Source organism: Coregonus lavaretus (assembly GCF_964263955.1).
Source record: "Coregonus lavaretus genome assembly, contig: HAP1_SCAFFOLD_1104, whole genome shotgun sequence".
NCBI lineage: Eukaryota > Metazoa > Chordata > Actinopteri > Salmoniformes > Salmonidae > Coregonus > Coregonus lavaretus.
This window is the reverse complement of record NW_028161778.1, coordinates 46,834-55,721: the sequence shown is the minus strand read 5'-3', so window position 1 is coordinate 55,721 and position 8,888 is coordinate 46,834.

Sequence of the window (8,888 nt, the reverse complement as noted above, 5' to 3'; positions counted from 1 at the left end):
ATATCATGTTTACCTCCTCAGCAGATATCATGGTTACCCCCTCAGCAGATATCATGTTTACCCCCTCAGCAGATATCATGTTTACCCCCTCAGCAGATATCATGTTTACCTCCTCAGCAGATATCATGTTTACCTCCTCAGCAGATATCATGTTTACCTCCTCAGCAGATATCATGTTTACCTCCTCAGCAGATATCATGTTTACCTCCTCAGCAGATATCATGGTTACCCCCTCAGCAGATATCATGTTTACCTCCTCAGCAGATATCATGTTTACCTCCTCAGCAGATATCATGTTTACCTCCTCAGCAGATATCATGTTTACCTCCTCAGCAGATATCATGTTTACCTCCTCAGCAGATATAATGTTTACCTCCTCAGCAGATATCATGTTTACCTCCTCAGCAGATATCATGTTTACCTCCTCAGCAGATATCATGTTTACCTCCTCAGCAGATATCATGTTTACCTCCTCAGCAGATATCATGTTTACCTCCTCAGCAGATATCATGGTTACCCCCTCAGCATATATCATGTTTACCTCCTCAGCAGATATCATGTTTACCTCCTCAGCAAATATCATGTTTACCTCCTCAGCAGATATCATGTTTACCTCCTCAGCAGATATCATGTTTACCTCCTCAGCAGATATCATGTTTACCGCAAGAATAAAAACCATACAGCTTTACAAGTCATTATTAGTCAAGGCTTTACATACTTTAATGTGGATGGATGTCATTATAGAACAGCAAACTGAAAGCTGCAGTTTGATGAATACTATGTCAAACATTATCTAATTAACTGAGTTACAACATCTGCCCCAGCCAGGGACTTATTTCTTCCACATTGTGGGTTTGATTGAATGGCACCCTGGCCGTTCACGAGGCCAGATGTTGAACTTTCCTTTTAAGTTGGAAGTTATGAGGCTTTGGTTTTAGGATGCCTGAGTGCTCTCTGCCTCTTGGCTCTCTCCACACATTCCCTAATTACCATGTCACTCTAGACCTTGTTTTCATTGCAAAATACTGGAATGCCGCATTCAATTCAGCGTGGTCGCAGTTGTGTTATTGGAAACACTAAAATAATATTCCCATTGTTAGATAAAACCCCAGTAACTTCAGAATGGAGGCACTGCACTACTGTACTCTGTATGGGGGTTGAAAAATAACTGTAGACTTCATATGGTGTAAATCAAAAGGAGTCAAAAGGATAGTAAAACTGAACATGACAGGGGTTTGTTTAAATCAGTAAGATATAAACTAAACTCATACTCCATGTCTGCCCGCTGGTCTTTCTGCCACATCAGAAGAAACCAGAGACTTTTAACCAACAAACCAGATTGAATAACAACCCAGCCCCTGATTCAGACCATTATCATCATGATAGTTTATATTCATTTAAAGACCATTACTGTTGCTTACATAATGACATTCATTCAGTCTCTCTCTAGGGCTCCTTGTATAAATCATTCATTCAGTCTCTCTCTAGGGCTCCTTGTATAAATCATTAATTCAGTCTCTCTGTAGGGCTCCTTGTATAAATCATTAATTCAGTATCTCTCTAGGGCTCCTTGTATAAATCATTCATTCAGTCTCTCTGTAGGGCTCCTTGTATAAATCATTCATTCAGTCTCTCTCTAGGGCTCCTTGTATAAATCATTCATTCAGTCTCTCTGTAGGGCTCCTTGTATAAATCATTCATTCAGTCTCTCTCTAGGGCTCCTTGTATAAATCATTCATTCAGTCTCTCTCTAGGGCTCCTTGTATAAATCATTCATTCAGTCTCTCTCTAGGGCTCCTTGTATAAATCATTCATTCAGTCTCTCTCTAGGGCTCCTTGTATAAATCATTCATTCAGTCTCTCTGTAGGGCTCCTTGTATACATAATTAATTCTGTCTCTCTCTAGGGCTCCCTGTATAAATCATTCATTCAGTCTCTCTCTAGGGCTCCTTGTATAAATCATTCATTCAGTCTCTCTCTAGGGCTCCTTGTATAAATCATTCATTCAGTCTCTCTGTATGGCTCCTTGTATCAATCATTCATTCAGTCTCTCTGTAGGGCTCCTTGTATCAATCATTCATTCAGTCTCTCTGTAGGGCTCCTTGTATCAATCATTCATTCAGTCTCTCTCTAGGGCTCCTTGTATCAATCATTCATTCAGTCTCTCTCTAGGGCTCCTTGTATAAATCATTCATTCAGTCTCTCTCTAGGGCTCCTTGTATAAATCATTCATTCAGTCTCTCTCTAGGGCTCCTTGTATAAATCATTCATTCAGTCTCTCTCTAGGGCTCCTTGTATAAATCATTCATTCAGTCTCTCTGTATGGCTCCTTGTATAAATCATTCATTCAGTCTCTCTGTAGGGCTCCTTGTATCAATCATTCATTCAGTCTCTCTCTAGGGCTCCTTGTATCAATCATTCATTCAGTCTCTCTGTAGGGCTCCTTGTATAAATCATTCATTCAGTCTCTCTCTAGGGCTCCTTGTATAAATCATTAATTCAGTATCTCTCTAGGGCTCCTTGTATAAATCATTCATTCAGTCTCTCTGTAGGGCTCCTTGTATAAATCATTCATTCAGTCTCTCTCTAGGGCTCCTTGTATAAATCATTCATTCAGTCTCTCTGTAGGGCTCCTTGTATAAATCATTCATTCAGTCTCTCTCTAGGGCTCCTTGTATAAATCATTCATTCAGTCTCTCTCTAGGGCTCCTTGTATAAATCATTCATTCAGTCTCTCTCTAGGGCTCCTTGTATAAATCATTCATTCAGTCTCTCTCTAGGGCTCCTTGTATAAATCATTCATTCAGTCTCTCTGTAGGGCTCCTTGTATACAACATTAATTCTGTCTCTCTCTAGGGCTCCCTGTATAAATCATTCATTCAGTCTCTCTCTAGGGCTCCTTGTATAAATCATTCATTCAGTCTCTCTCTAGGGCTCCTTGTATAAATCATTCATTCAGTCTCTCTGTATGGCTCCTTGTATCAATCATTCATTCAGTCTCTCTGTAGGGCTCCTTGTATCAATCATTCATTCAGTCTCTCTGTAGGGCTCCTTGTATCAATCATTCATTCAGTCTCTCTCTAGGGCTCCTTGTATCAATCATTCATTCAGTCTCTCTCTAGGGCTCCTTGTATAAATCATTCATTCAGTCTCTCTCTAGGGCTCCTTGTATAAATCATTCATTCAGTCTCTCTCTAGGGCTCCTTGTATAAATCATTCATTCAGTCTCTCTCTAGGGCTCCTTGTATAAATCATTAATTCAGTCTCTCTGTATGGCTCCTTGTATCAATCATTCATTCAGTCTCTCTGTAGGGCTCCTTGTATCAATCATTCATTCAGTCTCTCTGTAGGGCTCCTTGTATCAATCATTCATTCAGTCTCTCTCTAGGGCTCCTTGTATCAATCATTCATTCAGTCTCTCTCTAGGGCTCCTTGTATAAATCATTCATTCAGTCTCTCTCTAGGGCTCCTTGTATAAATCATTCATTCAGTCTCTCTGTAGGGCTCCTTGTATCAATCATTCATTCAGTCTCTCTCTAGGGCTCCTTGTATCAATCATTCATTCAGTCTCTCTGTAGGGCTCCTTGTATAAATCATTCATTCAGTCTCTCTCTAGGGCTCCTTGTATAAATCATTCATTCAGTCTCTCTGTAGTGCTCCTTGTATACATCATTAATTATGTCTCTCTCTAGGGCTCCCTGTATAAATCATTCATTCAGTCTCTCTCTAGGGCTCCTTGTATAAATCATTCATTCAGTCTCTCTCTAGGGCTCCTTGTATAAATCATTCATTCAGTCTCTCTGAATGGCTCCTTGTATCAATCATTCATTCAGTCTCTCTGTAGGGCTCCTTGTATCAATCATTCATTCAGTCTCTCTGTAGGGCTCCTTGTATCAATCATTCATTCAGTCTCTCTCTAGGGCTCCTTGTATAAATCATTCATTCAGTCTCTCTCTAGGGCTCCTTGTATAAATCATTCATTCAGTCTCTCTGTAGGGCTCCTTGTATCAATCATTCATTCAGTCTCTCTCTAGGGCTCCTTGTATCAATCATTCATTCAGTCTCTCTGTAGGGCTCCCTGTATAAATCATTCATTCAGTCTCTCTATAGGGCTCCTTGTATAAATCATTCATTCAGTCTCTCTGTAGGGCTCCCTGTATAAATCATTCATTCAGTCTCTCTGTAGGGCTCCTTGAATCAATCATTCATTCAGTCTCTCTGTAGGGCTCCTTGTATCAATCATTCATTCAGTCTCTCTGTAGGGCTCCTTGTATAAATCATTCATTCAGTCTCTCTGTAGGGCTCCTTGTATCAATCATTCATTCAGTCTCTCTGTAGGGCTCCCTGTATAAATCATTCATTCAGTCTCTCTGTAGGGCTCCTTGTATCAATCATTCATTCAGTCTCTCTCTAGGGCTCCTTGTATCAATCATTCATTCAGTCTCTCTGTAGGGCTCCTTGTATCAATCATTCATTCAGTCTCTCTCTAGGGCTCCTTGTATAAATCATTCATTCAGTCTCTCTCTAGGGCTCCTTGTATAAATCATTCATTCAGTCTCTCTGTAGGGCTCCCTGTATCAATCATTCATTCAGTCTCTCTGTAGGGCTCCCTGTATAAATCATTCATTCAGTCTCTCTGTAGGGCTCCCTGTATAAATCATTCATTCAGTCTCTCTGTAGGGCTCCTTGTATAAATCATTCATTCAGTCTCTCTCTAGGGCTCCCTGTATAAATCATTCATTCAGTCTCTCTGTAGGGCTCCTTGTATAAATCATTGATTCAGTCTCTCTCTAGGGCTCCCTGTATAAATCATTCATTCAGTCTCTCTGTAGGGCTCCCTGTATAAATCATTCATTCAGTCTCTCTGTAGGGCTCCCTGTATAAATCATTCATTCAGTCTCTCTCTAGGGCTCCTTGTATAAATCATTAATTCAGTCTCTCTCTAGGGCTCCTTGTATAAATAATTCATTCAGTCTCTCTGTAGGGCTCCTTGTATAAATCATTCATTCAGTCTCTCTGTAGTGCTCCCTGTATAAATCATTCATTCAGTCTCTCTGTAGGGCTCCCTGTATAAATCATTCATTCAGTCTCTCTGTAGGGCTCCCTGTATAAATCATTCATTCAGTCTCTCTGTAGGGCTCCCTGTATAAATCATTCATTCAGTCTCTCTGTATGGCTCCCTGTATAAATCATTCATTCAGTCTCTCTGTAGGGCTCCTTGTATCAATCATTCATTCAGTCTCTCTCTAGGGCTCCTTGTATAAATCATTCATTCAGTCTCTCTCTAGGGCTCCTTGTATAAATCATTCATTCAGTCTCTCTCTAGGGCTCCTTGTATAAATCATTCATTCAGTCTCTCTGTAGGGCTCCTTGTATACATCATTAATTCTGTCTCTCTCTAGGGCTCCCTGTATAAATCATTCATTCAGTCTCTCTCTAGGGCTCCTTGTATAAATCATTCATTCAGTCTCTCTCTAGGGCTCCTTGTATAAATCATTCATTCAGTCTCTCTGTATGGCTCCTTGTATCAATCATTCATTCAGTCTCTCTGTAGGGCTCCTTGTATCAATCATTCATTCAGTCTCTCTGTAGGGCTCCTTGTATCAATCATTCATTCAGTCTCTCTCTAGGGCTCCTTGTATCAATCATTCATTCAGTCTCTCTCTAGGGCTCCTTGTATAAATCATTCATTCAGTCTCTCTCTAGGGCTCCTTGTATAAATCATTCATTCAGTCTCTCTCTAGGGCTCCTTGTATAAATCATTCATTCAGTCTCTCTCTAGGGCTCCTTGTATAAATCATTCATTCAGTCTCTCTGTATGGCTCCTTGTATAAATCATTCATTCAGTCTCTCTGTAGGGCTCCTTGTATCAATCATTCATTCAGTCTCTCTCTAGGGCTCCTTGTATCAATCATTCATTCAGTCTCTCTGTAGGGCTCCTTGTATAAATCATTCATTCAGTCTCTCTCTAGGGCTCCTTGTATAAATCATTAATTCAGTATCTCTCTAGGGCTCCTTGTATAAATCATTCATTCAGTCTCTCTGTAGGGCTCCTTGTATAAATCATTCATTCAGTCTCTCTCTAGGGCTCCTTGTATAAATCATTCATTCAGTCTCTCTGTAGGGCTCCTTGTATAAATCATTCATTCAGTCTCTCTCTAGGGCTCCTTGTATAAATCATTCATTCAGTCTCTCTCTAGGGCTCCTTGTATAAATCATTCATTCAGTCTCTCTCTAGGGCTCCTTGTATAAATCATTCATTCAGTCTCTCTCTAGGGCTCCTTGTATAAATCATTCATTCAGTCTCTCTGTAGGGCTCCTTGTATACATCATTAATTCTGTCTCTCTCTAGGGCTCCCTGTATAAATCATTCATTCAGTCTCTCTCTAGGGCTCCTTGTATAAATCATTCATTCAGTCTCTCTCTAGGGCTCCTTGTATAAATCATTAATTCAGTCTCTCTGTATGGCTCCTTGTATCAATCATTCATTCAGTCTCTCTGTAGGGCTCCTTGTATCAATCATTCATTCAGTCTCTCTGTAGGGCTCCTTGTATCAATCATTCATTCAGTCTCTCTCTAGGGCTCCTTGTATCAATCATTCATTCAGTCTCTCTCTAGGGCTCCTTGTATAAATCATTCATTCAGTCTCTCTCTAGGGCTCCTTGTATAAATCATTCATTCAGTCTCTCTCTAGGGCTCCTTGTATAAATCATTCATTCAGTCTCTCTCTAGGGCTCCTTGTATAAATCATTCATTCAGTCTCTCTGTATGGCTCCTTGTATCAATCATTCATTCAGTCTCTCTGTAGGGCTCCTTGTATAAATCATTCATTCAGTCTCTCTGTAGGGCTCCTTGTATCAATCATTCATTCAGTCTCTCTCTAGGGCTCCTTGTATCAATCATTCATTCAGTCTCTCTGTAGGGCTCCTTGTATAAATCATTCATTCAGTCTCTCTCTAGGGCTCCTTGTATAAATCATTCATTCAGTCTCTCTGTAGGGCTCCTTGTATACATCATTAATTATGTCTCTCTCTAGGGCTCCCTGTATAAATCATTCATTCAGTCTCTCTCTAGGGCTCCTTGTATAAATCATTCATTCAGTCTCTCTCTAGGGCTCCTTGTATAAATCATTCATTCAGTCTCTCTGAATGGCTCCTTGTATCAATCATTCATTCAGTCTCTCTGTAGGGCTCCTTGTATCAATCATTCATTCAGTCTCTCTGTAGGGCTCCTTGTATCAATCATTCATTCAGTCTCTCTCTAGGGCTCCTTGTATAAATCATTCATTCAGTCTCTCTCTAGGGCTCCTTGTATAAATCATTCATTCAGTCTCTCTGTAGGGCTCCTTGTATCAATCATTCATTCAGTCTCTCTCTAGGGCTCCTTGTATCAATCATTCATTCAGTCTCTCTGTAGGGCTCCCTGTATAAATCATTCATTCAGTCTCTCTATAGGGCTCCTTGTATAAATCATTCATTCAGTCTCTCTGTAGGGCTCCCTGTATAAATCATTCATTCAGTCTCTCTGTAGGGCTCCTTGTATAAATCATTCATTCAGTCTCTCTCTAGGGCTCCCTGTATAAATCATTCATTCAGTCTCTCTGTAGGGCTCCTTGTATAAATCATTCATTCAGTCTCTCTCTAGGGCTCCCTGTATAAATCATTCATTCAGTCTCTCTGTAGGGCTCCCTGTATAAATCATTCATTCAGTCTCTCTGTAGGGCTCCCTGTATAAATCATTCATTCAGTCTCTCTCTAGGGCTCCTTGTATAAATCATTAATTCAGTCTCTCTCTAGGGCTCCTTGTATAAATCATTCATTCAGTCTCTCTGTAGGGCTCCTTGTATAAATCATTCATTCAGTCTCTCTGTAGGGCTCCCTGTATAAATCATTCATTCAGTCTCTCTGTAGGGCTCCCTGTATAAATCATTCATTCAGTCTCTCTGTAGGGCTCCCTGTATAAATCATTCATTCAGTCTCTCTGTAGGGCTCCCTGTATAAATCATTCATTCAGTCTCTCTGTAGGGCTCCCTGTATAAATCATTCATTCAGTCTCTCTGTAGGGCTCCCTGTATAAATCATTCATTCAGTCTCTCTGTAGGGCTCCCTGTATAAATCATTCATTCAGTCTCTCTGTAGGGCTCCCTGTATAAATCATTCATTCAGTCTCTCTGTAGGGCTCCTTGTATAAATCATTCATTCAGTCTCTCTCTAGGGCTCCCTGTATAAATCATTCATTCAGTCTCTCTGTAGGGCTCCTTGTATAAATCATTCATTCAGTCTCTCTCTAGGGCTCCCTGTATAAATCATTCATTCAGTCTCTCTGTAGGGCTCCCTGTATAAATCATTCATTCAGTCTCTCTGTAGGGCTCCCTGTATAAATCATTCATTCAGTCTCTCTGTAGGGCTCCCTGTATAAATCATTCATTCAGTCTCTCTGTAGGGCTCCCTGTATAAATCATTCATTCAGTCTCTCTGTAGGGCTCCCTGTATAAATCATTCATTCAGTCTCTCTCTAGGGCTCCTTGTATAAATCATTCATTCAGTCTCTCTCTAGGGCTCCCTGTATAAATCATTCATTCAGTCTCTCTGTAGGGCTCCCTGTATAAATCATTCATTCAGTCTCTCTCTAGGGCTCCCTGTATAAATCATTCATTCAGTCTCTCTGTAGGGCTCCCTGTATAAATCATTCATTCAGTCTCTCTGTAGGGCTCCCTGTATAAATCATTCATTCAGTCTCTCTGTAGGGCTCCCTGTATAAATCATTCATTCAGTCTCTCTGTAGGGCTCCCTGTATAAATCATTCATTCAGTCTCTCTGTAGGGCTCCCTGTATAAATCATTCATTCAGTCTCTCTGTAGGGCTCCCTGTATAAATCATTCATTCAGT